Genomic DNA, 23,638 nt, shown 5'->3' with positions numbered 1-23,638 from the left:
TGATGCTTATACAGATTTTGAAAGCATTCTCATTTCTAAAGGACAGTCCTCCAAGTTCAGGTTCGCATAATCTCATAAGCTCAGGTCACACAAACAACACATCCTTTATCATGCCAAAACACTGGACTTGATCATGGTTCCTGTGTCCTTCTCCCTGAAGACTCTGCTGTCCTCCACAGGCACTTCCAGCTCCTGCTGGGAGTTGAGGAAGCGCTACTATGTGATGAGTCTTCAGCTGAAAACAGTCAGCTAGAGCCAAGGGAAGCTTAGAGCTCATCCACCCTCATCCATCTTTTCTTTGCAGATGAGGAATTTAAGTCCCAAAAGTGGAGTGCCTTGTCCAAGGTGATGTGACCAATTGGTGGCAAAGTCATGATTAGTAGTCAGTTCTCTGAGTCCTAGTCTAATGCCTTTCCCATCATCCCACACTCTTTGAAATGGTGAAACTGCCAAATGGAATGACTGTATAGTCTGTATTGGTAAGTTCCAAAGTAAAATATTTCTCATTCAGCTCTACGGTATGGGTAAATCTCTTAGATTTATCAAAACTCTCCCCCGCTCCGCCCCGTGTATGTGTATTTGTCTCTCTCTCCCCCTCCCTCTGTGTATATGTGTATATGTGTGTGTGACACACACACACACAGTGGGAGGGGGAGAGGCAGGTGGGGAGAGAGAGAGAGAAACAGACATTTAGCGAAGGGGGATAAGGGGCAATGAAAAAGCCTTGGCAAGTGGACGCTTCAAAGCTGCAGAGTTTATCTCAGGAAGACTTTGAATAGAGTGCAATGTTTTATGGGGGTTTCCCTAATCCCCAGTAAAAGCGCCTTGCTGAGTAAGCAGAATTTTTTTTTAATGACCCCCTGTGGAGCTATGGACATAGGTCTGTGGCTGTACCAAGCTCTCCCAGGACCTTTACTCTCCTGCCCTCCAAGCCAGGAGGTCAAATTTCTGTCCATGCAGCTGTTTCTGACCTCACGTATTTAGATGGCTCAAGACTTTCTTTGGAATTTGGTAGCCAGTTGTGGTTTAATCTGTCCTAATAACCAACCACTTCTACCATCTCCTCTACCTATCTCCAACATAAAGGATGTTCCTTTAGCCAGTTTTTAGCTTCCAGGATCCCTGGGAGCTGTGACATACATTAATTCAGAGCCCTTGTTTCAGTTGGGAAGTGAGTAGTATGCCAGCAGTTGAGATGGGTTCAGCACAGTTTGTCAGTTTCAGACCAGAAAAGGGGGAATTCCTGGGAGTCAGGTCATAATCTAGAGAAAATAGCTCAAAACCCTGAGGTTCCAGATTCAGGGAAGGAGAGTGAGATGAGAGCTGGGCTGAGAGGCAGGCAGCAACACTGGGAAGCCAGATGTCACCCACCCCCTACCCAGACAGGAAGTTCTTTTGCTATCCCTGCTCTTTTGCTATCCCTGCTTCTCCCACTTCCGGGACCTCTAGTCAGCTCCATGTCAGCCAGTAGTTTCAATAGGTTGGAATTTTAAGAATTTGTTCAGTGATCTGGAGCTTACTGTCTGTGGGTGGAATGAGCAAAATGGGACATTTACAGGGTTGGGCAAGATTTCAAACTCTAGGCTACATATGTGTAAAAGCTGTGGCTTCCTAGGGTTACTTTGAGGCTCACATGGGTCACTTACACTGATTTCTTGCTTGGCCAAAGCTGCAGAGGAGGGATTCATGTCACGTCTGCTACCTCAACCCCTGGTTGATCCTGAAAATACCTTTCCTGGAGATGGGAAGTTGACTTACTCGACAACTGCGTGAATCTATCTGATATGCCAAAGCAAATGTCACATGATTTAACAAAACCCACCAAACAACATAGGATAAGAAAACGTACCAAACATGAGAGAATGAACTGAAGTGAACTTTAATTCCTATTTGCTATACCTTCTGTAGCAAAGGAAACAAAACAGGAATTGGGAAGAATCAGGTTTGAATGGGCATGTCCTTTCCCAAGGTTAAATCTGTAGAAAACAGTTCGATGATGGAACAAAAATTCAGGAGGCGGGGACAGACACTTAAGAAAATAAGTTCCCAAAGTTATTCAAGAAGGATATCTGGTTCTTTTTTTAGAGGGTGGGTGGGAGGTGAGCGAGTGGAAATTTTAAAAGGAAACCCCTAAAACTGACTTCTACCCGGAGTGAAAAGGAATGCTGTTCTTCCTAACTTTTTCCATCCTCAAGCCTGTTGAGTTTTTAAACGCTAAACAGGGTGGGAGAAAGAGTGCTGTGACTCATATCCCGTGCTGAAAGCTTGAAGATTGTCAAGACGAGAAGAGGCTGTGGGAAGGGCCCCAGTCCAGAGACACAAGGTAAAGACTTCGCAAGGGCGAGAAAGGAGAGGCACGGAACGCTGCAGGGAAGAGGGCAAAGAGTGTTAAAAGGGGAAAGGAATTCACAAAGAGCAGTTTTCATTACCCAAGGAAGATGTGCATGAAGATGCCCTTAAAGGCATTAAGGTGCCACACTTGATTACAAGGCAAGAGTAAAATAAAGAGCTGGACTGAAAGGCTGGTTTCTGTGTTCTATTCCTCTTTGCAACTCTCCAAACCTCACGGTGGAAAACTCCCTGAAAGTTCTGGGCATGTGTCTCCCTGGACTGTTAACTCATTGATGGTGACAAGGTTATGTGTGAGATAATTAAAGTGGCTCTTGGCTATCTTGGGACAGTATATCTTTTGTCAGGAGGGAAATTTGGAGGGTTTTGGGTTGTAGTGAAGTGAGTGCATGAAGAAGATGATTCAAGAAACTCTCTTTGTTCTACAAGGTCATGTAGCTCTTTTTTGGGTTTGGAAGGAGCAATACTGATATTATGGGAATGGTGCTGGGTGTCTATTGCTGTATAACCACTTCAAAGTGTGACACAGTTCTATATTGTCTGTTAAGAAAGTTACTTCAGATATAGCGATATACACAGCCTGAAAGTAAAGAATGGAAGAAGATATACCATGAAAGCACTAATAAATGGAGATCAAATGCATCAATATTAATAACAATTAAAGTAGATTTCAGAATAAAAATGTTTACCGAAACAGAGAGGGATATTATGCCGTTATAAAATGTCAGCCCACCATGAAGGCAGAGCAATCTTAAATGTGCTATACTAACCACCAGAGTCACAGAAAGAAGCAAAAATCAATAGAAAAGGAAATATACAAATCTACACTTAGAGATGAAAATTTTAATGCCTCTCAACAACTGATAGGAAAGTCAGCAAAATTTTAGAAGAATTCAACATTATCAGAATCTGATTGATATTTGCATTGTGAATATATAATTTATATCTATATTATAAAAGATCACCCAATAGCACATGATTTTCAATTCCCTATATGAAAATGTTGAGATGAACCATATTTTGAACATAAAATGAAATTCAACAAATTTATAGGAGTTGAAATCATTAAAAATGAGTTTTCTAGCCTTAAAGGTATAAAATTAAAAATCAATAAAAGAAGCATAAACAGGAAAATCTCCAACACCTGAAAACGAAGCAGCATGCTTCTAAAAAAAGTATCAAAGTCAAGGAAATATAAAAAAATTATAAACATATCCAACTGAGTGAAAATGAAAGTACAACATCACGTTGCAGCGAACAATACATTAGAAAAGGGGAAAGGCCTCAAATGAATCATCTAGATTCCCATCTCAAAACCTAGAAAAGTAAGAGAAATATAAACTTAAGAAAAGCAGAAGGAATAAAATAAGAAAAGCTAAAATAAGGTTCCAAGAAAAAAAGACAATAGAGAAATCAACAAAGCGAAAGATCATTTCCTTGAAAAAAATCACTGATAAACTGATAAACTTCTAACCAGACTTAAAAAAATAGTGATTCTCACTGTAAACATTGCAAATGTTAGAATATTCACATTAAAAAAATGACATCTTTTCAGAGAACACAAACTACCCCATCTACCCAATATAAAACAGTTTGCATAGATCTGTAACTACCAAGAAATTGAATTCATAATTTTAAAAGTTTCAAGAGGTGAATTTCCAGACCCAAATTGTTTCACTGGAAAATTTTACTAAATGGTCAGAGTAGAATTCATATAGGTTTTACATACTCTTACTTAGAAAACAGAAGACACTGCAAGATTTTATAGTTCTTTAACTTACTTTTAACTCCAAAACAATGCAAAAACAACAAAGAAAATTACACACCAATATCCATCATGAATATTCATGCAAAACTCCTTAAGAAATGTAAGTAGATAGAATATTAGCACTACATAAAACAGTATGTGTATATGCAGGTATATATATGCATATATACACGTTTATAATTACAAACCATAATCAAGAAGGGTTTATGTCAGGAATGAACAGATAATTTAGTATTTTAAAATCAAAACATGTCATTGAAATCCATCATGTTAACAAGCTCAAGAAAAACAATATGATCATTTTAATCTGTGCATAAAAAAGCATTTAACAAAATTCAATATCTACTTATCACAAAAGCTCCCAAATCAGGAATAAAGAATTATTCAATCAGATTAGATTTAAAAAACCCCTTACATCTAAATCACACTTATAACGAAAGAATTAATATTTTTCCTCTAAGACTGAGAACAAGACAACAGAATCCACTGTCCCTACTCTTACTCAAAATATTGTTGGGAGTTGTAGACAGTGTTATAAAGCAAGATCAGGAAATAAAAGGTATATAGATTAGAAAGGAAGAAATGAAACTATTCCTATTTCCAGTTAACATGATCCTCTAAATAGAAAATCCCAAGAAATCCACCAAAAGAGGACACATCAATACAATAAATGAGTTTAGCCAAGCTATTGAATGCAAGCTAAACATACAAAGAAAACTGTATCTGATATGCTGTCATGAACACATGAATAGTAAAATTAAAACCATTATCACTTATAATTGTCCCCATAGTAAAATCTTAGGTGTGAACCTAAAAAAAATGTGCAAGACTTACATGTTTATAATTACACAATGCTAATGAAAGGTATCAAGTATCTAGATAAATGGAGAGACAGGTCTTATCCATGGATTGGAAGATACAGCATAATAAGGATGTCAACAATTCTCAAATTAATACACCAATACAATGTACTCCTTACTAAAATCCCAGCAAGGTGTTCTAACAGAAACAGACAAGATTTGAAAAATTTATATGGAAAGGCAAAGTGAGGTGATTCAGATTTCTTTATATTTAAAGACTTATTATATATTAATAATTATGCTGAATGATATTAGCAGAGGAGTAGATACATAGGTCAAGGGAGTGGAGCAGAGAATCCCAAAGTTACTTCCAAATACCTCCAACTCTATCTGACATATATTTGACAAAGATGAAAAAAAAATTCAATAGAAGAAAGATACCTTCTCAACAAAACGAATTGGAACAATATCATAACCACAAGTAAAGGAAAAATCTCCACCTTATTCTGAAATTAACAAAAAAATATATCAGAGTTAAATTGAAACATAACTCAACAAAACAGGAAAAAAAGAACAAGAGAAAATCATAGGACTCTAATTTAAATAAGGAGTTCTTAGACTTGCCATGAAAATCCATGATCCATACAAGGACAAACTATTAAGTTGTATTTCCTTAAAGTTAAACCTACACCCTGCAAAAGACTACCTTCAGAGATGAAAATATAAGTGAAACACTGGGAGAACATATTTGTAATCACATATCCCACAAAGTGCTCCTATCTAGAGTATAAGACATTCTCAAAACACAGCAGTTAAAAAAAAAAATCCAACAACCCCATTAAAAGGTGGGCAAAAGATAGGAAGAGGTATTTCATCAAACAGAACACATGCCTACAATGTCAGGATACACTTAAATCACAGAATGATGGACTTATGACTGATTGTGAAGGACTCTCTGTGGTAATGACATGGGGGATATTAGTGGGAGAGGGTAGATTTGGGGAGGTGGGAAGGGAAATCCCAGAGCCTATGGAACCTCTGTATCATGGAAAAATAAAATACTTTAATTAATTAGAAAAAAGAGAGAATACATAGATGACAACTAAATATATTAAAAGATACTCAAGGTCATTAGCCCCTAGGAAACTCTAAGTCAAAACCACAGGAGAGGCAGACATTTGGCCTAACAGTTAAGTTGCCAGCTATGACACTATATCCGTTGTGAGAGTGTCTGGGTTGGATTCTGTACATGCAGACGCTGGGAAGTAGCAGGTTCTGGCTCAAGTGAACGGGTTCCTGCCACCCGTGTAGGGGATCTGGATTGAGTTTCTGGCCCTCGGCACTGTGAAAAACAATTTGGAAATTTCCTTAAATATGAAATATGCAGCTCAGCAATTTCACTCCCAGGCATTTATCTTAGAGAAATAAAGACCCATGTCCACACAAAACCTGCCCTTGAACATCTATAATATCTTTGTAATAGTGCGAACTAAAAACACACCAAATGTTATTCAATGGACAAATGGTGAAATGAACTGTAGGAATCCACACTGTTGAAGCATTTCAGTGATAAAAGGATCAACAATGAATATACGCAAAAACTTAGATGAATCTCTAAACAATTATGTTGCATGAACAAAATCTAACAAAGTTGTGGCTGGCTTGGCAGTGCACAGGCTAACCCTCTCTCTGCCTGTGATGCCGGCATCCCATATGGTGCCAGTCCAAGTCTCAGCTATTCCACTTCCAATCCATCTCCCTGCTTATGGGAAAGCAACGGAGGACGGCTCAAGTCTTTGGGCTCTGGCACCCACATGGGAGACCTGGATTGAGTTTACATTGACTCAGCTCTGGCTGTTGTGCCCATTTGGGTATTGAACCAGGGGATGGAAGACCTCTCTCACTATGTGTCTCCTTCTCTCTATACTTCTTCCTTTCAAATAAAAATAAATAAATCTTTTTTTTAAAGTTACAAACTTAACTGCTCAATTTACAGAATATTTTTTAAACAACTATATTATAGGAATGAGAATAAATACATGAATGCCAGGGATAAAGGTGTGCAGGGAGACAGAAAGGAAGTTGGTATGGCTACAAATGGTTAACCTGTGGGGCCCTTATGCTGATGTTCTGTTTCTTCGCTGCATCAATGTTAATGTCTTAGTTGTGATATTATGATATAGTTCCTTATGATGTCACTAATGGGAAAAACAGATAAAAGTACCTGGCATCTGTCTTAAAAATGCATATGAATTTGTAAATATTTCAAATCGTGAGTCTAATTTTAACAACATGGCTCCGGGCCCGGCGTGATAGCATAGTGGTCCCCACCTTGCACACACCAGGGATCCCATATGGTCGCCGGTTCTAATCCCAGCGGTCCTGCTTCCCATCCAGCTCCCGGCTTGTGGCCTGGGAAAGCAGTTAAGGATGGCCCGAAGCCTTGGGACCCTGCACCTGCATGGGAGACTCGGAAGAAGCTCCAGGCTCCTGGCTTCGGATTGACTCAGCTCCAGCCGTTACAGTCAATTGGGGAGTGAACCATTGGACAGAATAGCTTCCTCTCAGTCTCTCCTCCTCTCTATATATCTGCCTTTCCAATAAAAATAAATAAATCCTAAAAAAAAAAAAAAACCATAGCTCCATTTGTAAAATAAATGCCTAACAACAAGTGTAATGAAAGCAAAGACTTCTACACTTAAAACTATCACATGTGGGCCCAGTGCGATAGCCTAATGGCTAAAGTCCTTGCCTTGAATGTACTGAGATCCCTTATGGGTGCCGGTTCTAATCCCAGTGGCCCTGCTTCCCATCCAGGTCCCTGCTTGTGGCCTGGGAAAGCAGTCTGGGATGGCCCAGAGCATTGGGACCCTGCACCCATGTGAGAGAGCTGGAAGAAACTCCAGGCTCCTGGCTTTGGACTGGCTCAGCTCCAGCCATTATGGCTGTTGGGGAGTGAACCACTGGATGGAAAATCTTCCTCTCTGTCTCTCTTCCTCTCTGTATATCTTCTTTTCCAATAAAAATAAATAGATCTTTAAAAAATTACCGAATGGGGCCCGGTGGCGTGGCCTAGCGGCTAAAGTCCTCGCCTTGAAAGCCCCGGGATCCCATATGGGCGCCGGTTCTAATCTCAGCAGCTCCACTTCCCATCCAGCTCCCTGCTTGTGGCCTGGGAAAGCAGTTGAGGACGGCCCAATGCATTGGGACACTGCACCCGCGTGGGAGACCCGGAAGAGGTTCCAGGTTCCCGGCTTCGGATCGGCGCGCATCGGCCCGTTGCGGCTCACTTGGGGAGTGAATCATCGGACGGAAGATCTTCCTCTCTGTCTCTCCTCCTCTGTGTATATCTGGCTGTAATAAAATGAATAAATCTTTAAAAAAAAAATTACCGAATGTTACTGAGAGAAATGAAAGGAAACCTAAATAAATGGAGTACATTCATGGATAGGAAGACATAATAATGCTAGGACATCAATTGAAGCTGATTTTAAAATGCCTATAAGATTAAAAAGAACTAGAAGAGTCAGAGCAATTTTTGAAAGGGACAATAATTTTCAATAATTGTTATCAAGTTTTTAAAAAGCTATTATCAAAATGTGTCAATAGTATTAATATAGACACATAGATTAATGAAACATAATGGCATATCTAAAATTAGGCCCATGGATATATGGTCGATTGACTGTCGAAAATGTGCATATGTACATTAGTAAGAAGAGCAAGTGTTTTGGGCCTGGCGGCGTGGCCTAGCGGCTAAAGTCCTCGCCTTGAACGCCCCGGGATCCCATATGGGCGCAGGTTCTAATCCCGGCAGCTCCACTTCCCATCCAGCTCCCTGCTTGTGGCCTGGGAGGGCAGTCGAGGACGGCCCAAAGATTTGGGACCCTGCACCCGCGTGGGAGGCCCGGAAGAGGTTCCTGGTTCCTGGCTTCAGATCGGCACAGCACCAGCCGTTGCGGCTCACTTGGGGAGTGAATCATCGGACGGAAGATCTTCCTCTCTGTCTCTCCTCCTCTCTGTATATCCGACATTCCAATAATAATAAAATCTTAAAAAAAAAAGAAGAAGAAGAAGAAGAGCAAGTGTTTTTAAAAATTGTTTTTTGAAGAACTCGATATCAAGCGGGGAAGATGTATTGTGATTCTTACCTCACATGATACAGAATTGACCTTATAAAATGTTTTAGATCTAATGAAGCTAGTCAATTAGAAGACATATACCCAACCTAAAAATGTGGAATGGATCAAGCAGATATTTCTTGAAAGAGGTTAACCAAGTGCCAATGAGCACACTGAAAGTTTCTGAGCTCACCAGGGGTACGCAAATTAAAATCATGACAATGTCCCAACAAATAATCACTAGAATGGCTAACACAAAAAAGCAGACAATTCCAATTGTTGACGAGGAGAAGCTGGAGTGCCCATAAATTGCTTGTCAGAATGTAAAATGTCATAACTAGATGGGAAATAACTTGATTCTTTCTTTTTTTTTAATTTTTAATTAATATTTAGCATTATGTGACACTTTCATAGGCTTTGGGAATCCCCCTCCCCCTCCCCTCCCCCCTGGTGGATTCCTCCACCTTGATGCAGCATTACAGTTCAAATTCAATCAAGATTCTTTCCTTGCAAACATATATTAAGCATGGAGTCCAGCTACTTATTGTCCAGATGGGTTGAACGGTTTCTTGGGGAGACCATTTCTGGTCCGAAGTCAGAGCTGGTATAATATCATCACAGTCAATTAAGAGTCCCAATATAACATCAACAGCAATTTGCAATATTATGGAATTGACATAGTTTTGAGTAACCAGTATGTTAAAAAAAAAAAAAAAGAACAAAATAACAAAAAACAAGTCCTAACCACAACCTATGATTAGCTCATTGACATCTCAATTTTAGTTTATATACAGGACCGGACCGGCTGCTATATACCTTGAAAAGGCTATAGGGTACCATTCAGCTGTCTCATATCTATTTCATTTTAGTATTTAGCCATTTGTTGTGTTGAAGTATAATTTTGTTGATCTTGGCAGATTTTGGGATAATCTAGACTGGCTTGTAACTGTAACAAGATATTTGTCGACATTTAATGTGCAGAACATTTTTTTTTGGGGGGGGTGTGCAGGAAAATCCTCAACACCATGGTGAGGAGTGACTAATCTTTGTGTCCCACCCAGCAAGGCATGAGCCAATCCATGCCAGCTCTTTCCTGTCAGATTTCAAGTTCTACTTTCTGTTGTTTGTCTATTTATTTTAGGGTTTTTTGTTTTTTTTTAGTTTGTATGATTGTTCGTTTGCTGTGAGGGGTTTTCGAAGCGATCCCGATGGTCACTGCGATTATTTCTTATATAAAGTTAAGCACACAGCTACCAAGTCAATCAGCAGTCTAAGCCAAGATGATCTGCTTCATCTGTGATTTCACATCCACAGATTCAACAAATTACAGGTCAAAAATATTTGGAAAAATATTGGGACTGGTCTGAACGTGAGCAGGCTTTTATTCTTGTCATTATTCCTTAGATAATACAATATAATGACTATTTACATTGTATTATTATAAGTAATAAAGAAGTAATTGAAAGTGTACAGGAGGGCAGGCATGGAGTCCATGCAGGCACAGGGCACCATTTTATTTGTTTAAGAAATGAATATTTGCAGGTTTTGGTATGCACAAGAGATCTTGGAACAATCCTCCCCACACACACAGACTTTGGAAACTGAAGAAAAATATAACATACGTGAGCAAAGACTTGAACATGAATATTTATAACAGCTAATTCATCCTGGCCATAAATGGGAGGTCTACAGAGGCTGAACGGCTTAACCAGCTGTGCAGTGTCTGTACTCAGCAAAGAAAGGAAATGAGTTTCAGGAAGATGCCATCCTGCGGTGATGCACTTTCACGTGGCACATAATTTCCAAAACCCTATGTACCATTTGAGTAGACACTCAAAGATTATCTCTGTACCTATCAACGGTTATTGAAGTTCTTTAGCAACCTTTTCTGACTTTTATCCTCAAATTTGTTGCCTATACACACACACACACACACACACACACGTTTATCAACCACTCAGAGTAACTTCAGTATACTCTAAAGTATACTTCCTTTTGGAGACTTGGAACCTGTTACACAAATCTCTTAGTCAAAAGTGTATAATTTACCTTTGTTACTGTTTTCAGTGTGTTCAGGAAAATAGCTTGCAGGCAAATTGATTTGAGGATCTTGGGACATTTAATGGGAGGGAGCTACCTATAGCATAAGTGAATTCTACACTAACAGCAAGCTGCAAAGGGAAAAACATGGTCACTACAGATACTCATTTAGGTCCCTGAGAAAGATCAATATACAGGTGAGAGATGAATAGGCAGATGTTAATATCCTCATAGTCCTATTTGGGGATGTTTGATTTCATACCATCTTAATAAAGCTGATATTGAGATAAAGTGAATCAACTAGCAAGAGGAGCTTTCTCTGGTCCTTACTTAGTTCCAACTTTGGATCCCCACCCTCTCTTGCAATGACCATCAGGGTTGCTCTGGAGCTCCCCGCACTAAAAACAAAGAATTAGAATAGATAGACAGAGAACAACAAGGAAATCTTAGAACCAGACAGAAAACAGTTAGTGTGGACTCACATATACCTTACTAGGTAGGACACAAAGATTAGTTACTCCTCACTAGGGTACTGAAGATTTCTCTGCACACCCTTCCTGAAACTGTTCTGCGCCTCAATTGTTAACACATGCCTTGTTAGAGTTATAAGCCAGTTTAGACTATCCTAAAATCCACCAAGTTCAGCAAAATTATGCTTCAACACTATAAACTGCTAAATACTAAAATGAAAACAGACACGAGACAGATGAAGAGTACCCTATAGCCATTTTAAGGTATATAGAAGCCGGTTGTATATAAACTAAAATGGAAATGTCAATGAAGTAGTCACAGCATGTGGCTAAGAACTTGCATTTTTTTTTAACATATTGGTCACTCAATACCACGTCAAATAACTCCATAATGTTGTAAATTGTTGTTGATGTTATGTTGTGGCTTTTCATTGGCCGGGATGATGTTCTGCCAGCTCAGCTTTCAGACCAGAGATGGTCTCCCCAAGAAACCATTGAATGTATCTGGACAATAAGATGCTGGACTCTGTGCTTGGTATATGCCTGCAATGAAAGAATCTTGACTGAATTTGAACTGTAATACTGCAATAAGGTGGAGCAATCCACCATGGGGGGAGGGTTTGGGGGAATCCCAGAGCCTATGAAACTGTGTCACATAATGCAATGCAATTAATAATAAAAAAAAAGAAAGAAAGTGAATCAGGAAATGCTTTGTCTTTTCAGGGCACATTCAGATTATGTGTATTGTACTCTATTGAGTGTACCATAGCATTCATTATACCTAAGTCTAGTACAACCCTTGATTAAAAATATTGATTAAAAATATTGCCACAAAACACTAGCAACCTTCTGAGCCTTCAACTAGTCAAAATCTTTTTTGCTGCATGAGAGACAGTTGTGTGATTGATCAGGGTGCTAGCTGTTCAATGTTAAGGTGGCTGTGGCAAGTCCTTTGAATATAACAATGAACATGTGCTGCCGTTTGATAGCATTTCTCTACAGGAGAATTTTGTTCAGTGCTGGAGTGAATACACTCGTACTGCACCACTGCTTCGTCTGCTAATTATACAGAATATCCCGAATCCTTTGTGATTATTTCAGCAACCTACACAGCATCTTCACCAGGAGTAGATGCTACTCAAAGGAACCACTTTTTTGCTCATTTGTAAGCAAAAATTTTCCCAGTAGTTTCATCCTATTGTGGCAGGTAATTCAGCCACACCTTCAGGCTCTACCTCTCATTCTAGCTCTCTTGTTTCTCTTTTGTAGTTCCTCCACTGAAGTCCTGAAAACTTCAAAGTTTTCCAAGAGGATTGCATTGAACTTCTTCAAATGCCTGTTAATGTTGACATTTTGACCTCCTACTATGGATGATGATATTTTTAATGGCATCTAGAATGGCATGTCCTTCCAGAAGTCTTTCAAGTTACTTTGTGCAGATCCATCTTTTGAATCTGATAAAAGCTAGAGCCTTATGAAACATATTTCTTAAATAATAGGACTTGAAAGTCAAAATTGCTCCTCGATCCAGGCAGCACAAAATGGATTTTGTGTTAGCAGACATGAAAACCACTTCCATGTTGTCATACATCTCTGTTGAATCTCTTGAGCGGCAATGTGCATTTTTCAGGAAGCAATAACATTTAGAAAGGTACTTCTTTTTGTCTTAGCAGTGGGCTTAAGAAAACTCAGGAAACCCTGTAGTAAACAGATAGAGAGCAGGTGGAGTAGGTTTTGTTTAGTTCTTGAAGATCCTTGGAATGGTAAATGAGTGACTTCAACTGAAAGTCACCAGTTGCATCACCCCTACCAAGTAGCAGCCTGTCTCTGGAAGCTTTGAAGCTAGGCATGGCTTATCCTCTCTAGCTATGAACGTCCCAGAGAGAAGCTTCCTGCAATGCAGGGTCATTAACTACTGTCATAACTACCCTCACTGGAGATCCTAGCTACTTCTAGATAACATGCTGCAGTTTCCACATGAGCACCTGCTGCTTCATCTTGTCCTTTAAGGTTGCAAGATAGCTTCTTTCTTGAAGTCTCATGATGTGATCTCTGCTAGATTCCCACTTTTCTTCTACAGCTTCTCTATCTCTCTCAGCCTTCAAAGCACTTAGGAGAGTTCGGCTTTGACTCCGGGGAATGTTGTGGCTAGTTTGATCTTCTATCCAGACCACTAAAACGCTCTCTGTATCAGTATTAAGGCTGTTTCACTTTGTTGTGATTCATGTGTTCACTGGGGTAGCACTTGTCATTTCCTTCCAGAACTTTCCCTCTGCATTAAGAACTTGGCGAACTCTTTGGCATGAAGGGAGAAGCTTAGCTTTCAGCCTTATCTCGGCTTTCCACACGTCTTCCTCACTGAGCTTAATCGTTTCTAGCTTTTGATTTAAACCGAGAGACGTGCAACTCTTGCCTCCACTTGAACACTTCAAGGCCATTGTGGGCTTATTAACTGGCTTAATTTCAATACTCTTGTGTCTCAGGGAGGAGGGGGTGGGTGAGGGAAGGGCAGAGACTGGAAATGGCTGGTCAGTGAAGCAGTCAGAATACACACAACTTTTACTAAGTTTCCCATCCTATGTGGGCATGATTCATTACACTCGAAAACAGTTCTAGAAGTAACACAGGAGATCGTTGGCCACAGATCGCCATCTCAGATGTAACAATAACAAAAAAAATTGACAGATTATGAGAACTACCCAAATGTGACGGATATATGAGCTAGTTGGGAGAAATTACACCAGGGGAATTGTTCATTGTGCAGATGTCATAAATCTTCAATTCGTGTAACAAATAAAAATAGAAACGCAACATCTGTGAGGCACAGTAAAGCGAAGCGCCATAAAGCAAGATGTGGCTGCATGTTTAGAATCTAGGTCTATTTACCCATGCAGTCTGACAATTAAACACACATATTCCACCCGCGTGCTGGAAGGGAGAGGAAGGCTACAGTTCATGCTCTTAGCCGTGCAGTCCCTTGGAGAAGCACACTTAGACTTTGTCCCCAAGTCGCAACTTGCCTGCCACTTTCCACAATGCCTCTTGGCCTTTGCTCAGCATGCTAGTCAGGCCCTCAGAAAACCCTTCCATTCTTTCCTAACTGTGCCTCCCAAGACAGATGTTCTAAATCAAGAACACCAAGTCCCGCCTGAAGACCCAGCCAGCAAAAACTCACTATCGGTCCTGGCCATCAGGAGATGATGTCACGTGGCAGACAAGTGCGCTACAGTCTGCTCCTGAAGGAGGCAGGAAGGACAGCCTGGACTTCAAGGGGTTGGAGGCTGGGGTACTGAGCACGCCATCCTTCTGTGTTGTCATGGGTGACAGTAACATGTAAACCCACCTGGGGGAATTCCCAGAACCCTCCAGCAGCAGATGCTGCAGCTCCTTGGCTGACAGTTCAGTTCCCAACACCCTCTGTGTGCAGTCTTTCTTATAGGGTAAGTGGCTGCTTCAATATGCTTTCTTGGCCCAGAACCACTGGTTATGCCAAGAGCAGGGCCTCGTGCATCCAGGGGAACCTCTGCTAAGTTGGATGACGAGTGTGAGTCTGGTAGCTTAGATACAGTGCTCTGAGCAGCAGAAAGAACAATAATGAGGCCAAGTGCTCACCCTGACAGATCAGGGCTTGCACCCTCACTCATAGACGCTTATACATATTTTGTGTGCAGCATATTTACTGCTCTTTTGAGCCTATGACCAGAACAAGTAGTCAGTTCTCAGGGAAGATTTGAGCTGGATAGGGGCAGGTCCAGGGACATTGCCTTATACTTAGTAGATGCTCACTACACATAATGGCACTTCAAATAGTTCATGGAAATGAATATTAAGAAAACATTGCATGGATTTTTCATTTTTTCATGAACTTTCTAAGGTACCCTTGAATTTGCTGAATAAAATGTAGTGACCAGGTGGCAGCCAAAAGGCACAGGGGACAGAAACAGAGGGCCCAGAGGGAAAAAATATAACAGTCCCTGTATTAATATTGATGTCCTCCCACCTTGGGTCCTACAGGAGGAGGGAAAAAACTCGGCACTACAAACCTTGCCCATCTGTGCTGGTAACCTCACACTGGTTATCTCAGCTGCCCATGGTGTTACACAGGCAGGCAGTAGGAAGGCCAGTTGGACAGGCAGAAATGGAAGCATAGTGGAGTAAATATTTTGTCCAGGGCTTCATCCAGGAAGGGGTTAGACCTCAATTCCAGCTCAGACCTACTTGAAATTGGCCCCTTGTGGCTTATGGTTCAATTGCTCAGTTATTAAAAGGTCACAGCATCACCAGTCAAATGAATTTCAAAGCACCGCAAGCAAAGCCTTTGGATTAGGACCCTGCCAGATGTGTGTATGGATGGGACCTAGGAGGAAGCTTCCCTTTGCCCTCCCTGTGGAGGAAAAGGTCCAGAAGAACCACACAACCTACCCTCCTGGGAGCGGGGATGTGACAGTCCAAGCAGACACTGTCTTTAAGGCATCTCCCTTATTGGTGTACAGCTGAATGATATGATGGCTCTGGTCTGGGATTGTTTTTCACTTTCCTCTCCTTCCCCATTTTTAAAAATCCAACTTTTATTTATCCTCCAAGTCATGCCGTAACTGTCACTCCCGATGGGAAGCCCTTGGTGACCCCTCCACTGGGTGACTCACTCCTGTTATATACTCTTCTACTGGCCTAGGGCCTCCATTATTTTAATTACTTGCTGATTATCTGTCTTCCACGCTCGTCAGCAGATTCCATCACAACAGTAGCAACCATGCCCTTGGCACTTGGCACAGACCTTGGCACACTTCCCAAGAACACTTGCTAAGCGAATGTGTGAGTGAACACACGATAGGTTGATTATAAATCACAGCTCCTTAAAGAAACTTTTTCTGAACAAGTCCTTAAGTAAATTGAATAGTCACTCCTTTAACCATTTGCAGGTGTGCTCTCTCCCTCTATAACTGTATGTTCCTGCTCTGTGTCAGGCTACCTGCCAGACACCTGCCTGTGCCCTAACAACACTGTATCCTGCTCACACGTCCACAGGAACCCCACAATGCTTTGTGGCACTTATTTGCATATTTATTTCCACTATTAAAAAGATGGAAGCTCCCAGAGATCTGACTTCAGCTCTTGTGTGTCTTATGTCGTCAGAGACTTGCAGCTGAGGGGCGGAGAATAAGCACAGCACCATTGTGTGTGGAAAGGTAAATCATGTTTTAAATTGATATAATTTTTTTAAATGGATTGGAAAAAATGACTTGAATACTTCAAAACATTTATAACCAATGATTGCAATGTCATATAAGTAGATCCTTTACATTTAAAAAAAAAGATGGGAAGATTTTTCAGAGGAAGAAGGTTAAGTTATCTGTAGGACATAGGTTTACGTGTTGAGATGCGATTCAGGCTTTAACGATCCCAAGTGAAATAATACTCAACAAAAAGGAAGGATATATTTATTCTTTTAAAAGAAAACAAGCTAATTATAGGAAATGTTATACCTGGAAAAATGCCAAAATTTCATGTATTTGATGAACAACCAATGGGCATTTTGCTTTTATTTTCTTATACTTGTACAGACTTTCTTAAATAAGTTTTGTTTTGGTTTTGTTTTAAAATAAAGACAGTAACACTACAGATGTCCATTTCCAGCCATTGCAGAGTCATAGGAACCAAATTTTCCCTCCCATCTAAAACAAGTGGACAAAATACGTGAAGTGACAGTTTCAATATTGGACAAGAGATAGCTTAAGAGAATGACATGTTTACAGTGAGGTGAGCCTTGTGGATACCCAAACTTACTACACAGGGAGGCGTAGCCCACACATGCATGGATCTGGAGAGCTCCCTGTATTAATGAAACAGAATTCACATGTGAAGTGGCTGGAATTTTAGGACAGAGTATCAGACAGGAGGAAGCTACCCAGAGACAGACTCGAGAACTCCAGAGGGTTGTCCCTAAGTTCCTATTGAGCACTGGTCTGTACATCTATGTGAGAACACAAGTAAGACCAAGGAATGGACCACCCAAAAAGAGCACTGTCTTGGTGAAGAACTTGAAAAAATCACTAATTCACTTTTCTTGTACATCTATTTAGGTTTTCTGTCTTCTTGAATCATATTAAATAGCTTTTATCATTCTAGGAGTGTGCATTTTATGCAGACGATCTAATTTGCTCTTATACAGTAGCTCATCGTATTCCGTTATAGCGCTTTAAACTCTGTGATGTCAGCAGTGATGTCCTCTCTTTCAGTCTAAAGTTTTTTCTTCGTGTCTCCTCTCTTGCAAGCCACATCTTCTTTCTCTGCCGATTTTCTAAAGGTTGCCAAACTTTTTTTTCAGAGCACTAACTTTTGGACTAATTGATTCTCTTTTTTTCTCTTCTCAATTCTCATTTCTCTGCTTCTGCTGCTATAAGTTCAGTGTGCTCTTTTTCTCTTGTTATTTTGGTTTGTTTTGGTTTCCTAAAGCAGAAGTTAAGTTCATGATTTGAGATTTCTCTTTCTGTAACACAGGTATTTATAGCTATATGTTCCCAAGTGCTGCTTAGTTCGCTGTATCATCTCAAAATATTTTTAATTTCATTTGTGATTTCTTCTTTAACCTATTGTTACTTGATGTATTCTTTAATGATTTCTGATTATTTGCAAAGTCCCCAAATTTCCTATAATTAATCTTAAATAATATTCCATCATATTTGGAAAACTTACTTTGCGGCATAAATTGTAACAATAATCAATGACTGTGAAACAACTTTTTGTTGTTCCTTCTTAAAAGGATTTCAGAGATCCTTATCCTAATATCTCAAGTTTCTGACCTTTATTTTATTTTTTCTTAGTTCTCATGAAAAGGAGAGTCTTCAAAAAGTTCATGGAAATGTGTTTCATTTAAAAAAAAAAACATACATTTTATGTTTGCAAGGAAAGAATCTTGATTGAATTTGAACTGTAATACTGCATCAAGGTGGAGGAATCCACCAGGGGGGAGGGGAGGGGGAGGGGTGGGGGGATTCCCAGAGCCTATGAAACTGTCATATAATGCAAAATAATTAATAAAAATATATATATAAAAAGTGAAAAAAAACATACATTTGAAAATGTTTTATGCTAAACAAAGCTTATTGTTTCATTCCGGCTTCCATATTTTAAGTTTTTTTAGTTTTATGTTTAATGTTGTTTACATAGTTGACCAGAATGCAGATCCGTGATAATCATCAAACAGGGTGGGGAGGGTCAAGGTACAGGGGCAGGTTGGTTGGGCAAGTGCTTCCAATTTTCCTTTGCTTCCCACTTCTGTATCTGTGGTCTGTGCCAGTTATCTAAATATCCTGGGACGCAAGTAGGGAGAGCCGCTGGCTTATCCTGAGTCACGTTGAAGCAAGCTGTGAAAACGTTCTTGATATATCAGGTTCTCCATCAGATGAAAGTGGAGATTTGACCTCCACAGGTTAAAAGCAGAAAGTGTCCTCTGCCTACTTTGTGAAGTCTGATGATTTATCGGGTTGCATCACTGCACATCCATGAACGATCTTCCCTTGTCCATTAGACCCACATGTTGGAAGACTCAGAAGCTGGTGCATGACTCGTTGAAATAGATCTGTTTGATCCTTTCAGGGTAAAGCCTAAGTGCTACAGAAATGATAAGTTTATGATTTTCTGAATCTTTAAAGCACAACAGATCTGAATGTCTACCTTTTCTTTTCTTTTTTGCCATTTTTCAAGGATTTCAGAGCAGAGTTTTTGCTTGGAGAAAATCTGAAGACATATTCCTTTTTGCACCTGTCTTTGTGTAACTAGTCCCGCTAGAAACATTTCAGAAAAAATTGCTTCTTCCACAGATTTTTTCCTTGATTCACTCTTATAGCAGATATGCATATTTAATGGATATTTCCAGGATCTCAAGCTCCCTGGAGAAAATCCTGTTAATTACAATAAAAGTATAGCAAACTGTAGTGAAGCGCATCAAAGTGAAATATTTCCCAAAGAAGTTGGACTTTCCAAGATTGGGATTACTTGAAACTTTATGCATGATCATGTAATTAATCATCTCAAAAACAGATACACCAGTTCATCATCTGATTTCCTCAAAAAGCCTGTGGAACTGAACAAACTTTATAGGTTGAAATTCATTAAAAGAGTAATGTTCTAGATTTTATAATTATAAACTGTAATAAAAACACAGTAAATGCAATATTCTTTTTAAATTTTTAAAATTTTAATGTTGTTTACATAGTTGAGAAGGATATAGGCCCATGTGGACCATTGATTAGGGTGGAGAGGGTCAAATATAAAAGAAGAAATGTTTCCAATTTGTTTCTTTTTCCCCTGTATTTGCCTGTGGGTGGCAGGAGGGGTTGGGGCAGGGGAGAGCATGACTCCTTGTTGCCAAACTACAATAACACCCAGGAATGAGGGACAATCTTTTGATGTAATTTATAGAGACCCTGATGTGGGAAAGAATGTTATGAGGATATTACTTGAGAGGCTATTGTAGTTGTGAAAATTTGTTGATTTCATTGCTCCAGGATTGAGAAATTCTTTCCAAAGTCTATTGGTTGACAAAGTCCACTTTAGTGCATCTACAGATCCAGGAGCATGTTGCAAAGAATGTCCAGAAGAATTGCCCAACCTGTTCTGCTTTCCATCTCCTGTTGAGGCACTCGACACATTATACTGGCCTAGATACTCTGTCTATCATGTTCTCCATGTGCATCTGGGCCTGCTGTCCACTGCACAGGCATTAGCAACTGAGGAGGCCCAATCCCAATACAGGCACTCCAAGGTTGGACTATATGTATTGTGATTTTTTCCCCCACAGCCAGAGCTTGAGTCTCTACTCCAGAACTCATGAGTGGGTGCTACAGCCCAGCCCCACCTAACTGACCCCAGATCCAGTTCTCATGTGGACAAATGGGTTCCATAACCTAGTCCAGCCCATCCTATATCCACTCTGGCTCTCGCAAATGCCAGAGAGTTCTGGGGCCTAACCCAGTCTGGCCTGCCCTCAGACACAGTCCACACTCATCCCTAGGGGTGCTACAGCCATGTCAGGCTAATCTATCCCTCCTACCCCAGTTCCAGCTTGCCTGTTCACCAGTGGGAACTTCAGTCTAGCAGGGAAGTCCCATAAGTTCCCCTACCAGACATGCCAGCGGTACTCTGACCCAGCCTGGCATGGCCCACCCCTAGTCTCAGCAATTAAAATCAGATGCTGCAATCTAGCATATCCCTAGTCCCAACTTTCACTGATGGGTGGCCCAGCCCTGCCCAGCCTTCTTACACTCATGTGAGCCAATAAATGTCATGGTCTTGCCTAGCACGGCCCATACCCAGTCCTGGCTATTGCTCATGCCCAATGAGTAGTAAGGCTTAGTCCAGCCCAGGCCAGCCCACCCCCTAAGCCAGCCCGTGCACATGCCAATGATTAGTGGTACAGCCCTGCCTGGCCTGTCCTACCCTGGCCCTGGCTCTCATGATCACCAGCAGGAGCTGAAACCAATAGGGGAATTACCCAAGTTTCCCCACCAGGTCCACCAGGTCCACTCCCAGACCCGGATTTCACGTGTGCCAGTGCGAGCTAGACTCCTGCCCTAGACACTCTGCTTCTAGTCTTAAATCTTTGCATGTGCTGGCAGGTACCATGGCCGGGCCTGACCTAGACCCAATTCTCAGGAGCGCATTTGGGCATCCCACGAGTGTCAGTGAGTTCCATGGTCATGCTTAGCTCAGCTCCTACCATAATATACTTTCTACATCACCACTAGAAGCAAAAGGCTCAAAATACCATTACATAAGAAGAGGAAGCATTCTATGCTGCAGAAGGACAATGGAATTAACAATATGTTGCTGTATGTTTTAAAATAGCTAGGAGAGAGGTTTAACAATGCTCTCAGTATAAAAGGGATGGTAAATGTTTGAAGTGATGGATTTGCTAATTACCCTGATGTGATCATTATACTTTATATATATGTATCAATATATCACACTGGGTGTAGGCATTTGGTGGAGTTGTAAAGTTGATAGTTGAAATGCATCCATGTCAGAATCCCTGGTTCAAGTACCAGCTTCCTCCAAGTGTGCCTCCTGGAAGGCAGCATAAGTACCTCCAGCCCCCACCACCTGTAGAGGATTCAGATTGAGCTCCAAGTTCCTGGCTGGGCCTGGCCCAACTCTGTTTCTTTCAAATAGAATTAATTTAAAAATTACATTGTACCCTATAACGACGTATAATTCCTATGTGTCAATTAACAAAGAAGAGCAATCAGAAGCCGGGGCAGGTATTTAGCATAGCATGCCTGTGTCCCCTGTCGGAGTGAGTCCCTGAGTTTGATACCAGCTTCTGCTCCCAATTCCAGCAGACATGGCTCACATGGTCAGGTCTTCTACTTTGAAAGGACTGCTTTGCTTTGGAATAAGACACTCTTTGTAATCATTATTGGTTTAGTGAGAGCAAATGGTTTAAATTAATGTTAGCAGGATTAACAACTTTGGAATTGAAAATTTGGGGTTGACTGATAGTGATGTTGAGAAGAATGTTAATGCAGAAGAACCCTGAGACTTCGGGTATACACGCAGGTAGCATTCCTCAAAGCCACAGATTGGGGAGGCATGGTGGATGGCTGATCTCTGTATCATTCAGGAAGATTACACACTCATGGGCACCTGGATGAGGACCTAACTTCTCCCAGAAGGGCTTTCCCAGGCCTCAAATACTCCGGGTTGTGTTCATCACTGTCATTGTTGTGGCTGTGGTAGCCAACAGAGTCAGAAGTCTAGCTTGGGAACTGTCCCCAGTCAACGTTTACATGAGACTGTCAGTGTAGCATCCTTAGTGTGCCCAAGTTTCCTGTTATCTCCGCCCTTTGATCTGGAACAACGTTTGAGTTTTGTCAGAACACGGAGAGTCAGCGAGAACCTCTTCAAGTTTCCACAAATAGTCAAGACAGTGAAGTCATTCAACCCTTCATAAAAATTGCCCATGAAAATAATTTGGCCATCATTTAGCTAAATAAAACCAGGAGGGATTCTCACATGATTAACAGGCTGCATTCAACATCCAAATTCATTACTTATCATCAGGTTTTTTTTCTGCTTTGTAAATATGCCTTAGAGGCTAGAACTTCTAGGCCAAAGCATCATGGTGATGATGATGATGATGATGATGACGACGATGATGATGATGATTGCAAAAGCACCGTGAGCCAATCCTCACGGTAGAGACTAATCCCAATGAGTTTCAGGTGGGGCTATAGATTCCAGAGCTGTGGCACATGGGGAGTTATAGGTCCTTCTTCAGGATTCTGAGCCTGGATTTGTCTCATCACTTGAACATTATACTTTTCATTATATAAAAAATGAAGGAGTTGATGAAATGATAGATCTGGGAAACACCCTCTGCTTCCACGTTGTATGCTTTTTGAATGTCTATAGGTAAAGTAGCTTCCCATTTACGTGGAACCTTCCCTTCTGTCCCTTGTGCCCAAGTGGAGGGCAGGTGTCGTTTGTTGCTCTAGGATGGATACCAATCAGCATCATTAGCAATGAGCATGCTCAACAAAATAAAAAATACTCAACGGGATCTGGCCACACAGCTTCATAAAGCGACTGTTGACTTCTTTTTGTCTATGATTAGGTACAGATGAGAAAAAGGGAAACCCTTCAAAATTATCCCAGAAACTTTTCATGAAAACAAACAGGATGAAAATAAACCCAGTCTATGCAATGTACATGAAGACATTAACTAATACTCAAGATATTTACCAGATCCTGTGAAATGAGGGTTCTTTATAGCACTTTCCTATTCCAGAAAATTCTGTGACCACCTCGGGAGCTTGACTACTTCTTATATATGCAAAGGATGTGTTTTTGAGTGCACACACAAGTGAAGATTCTCCAGCATTTCCCAGGAGGTACTGTGTGGGAGGAAAACCTCAAGTACAGCCAAGTCACTGTCCCACATGAAGGAAGGGCCTTATGTGACCGGGAGAGGATGAGTCAAGTGGTGTGAAAGCCATGAGAACAGCTTGTGGTTGTAGCAGGAATCAGGACAGAGAAGATGGTGGTAGGATCAGGAGCCATGATGCCATGTGCTAATTCTGAGCATTT

This window comes from Ochotona princeps, chromosome 18 (genome assembly GCF_030435755.1).
Source record: "Ochotona princeps isolate mOchPri1 chromosome 18, mOchPri1.hap1, whole genome shotgun sequence".
NCBI classification, from domain to species: domain Eukaryota; kingdom Metazoa; phylum Chordata; class Mammalia; order Lagomorpha; family Ochotonidae; genus Ochotona; species Ochotona princeps.
This window is presented reverse-complemented; position numbering follows the sequence as displayed.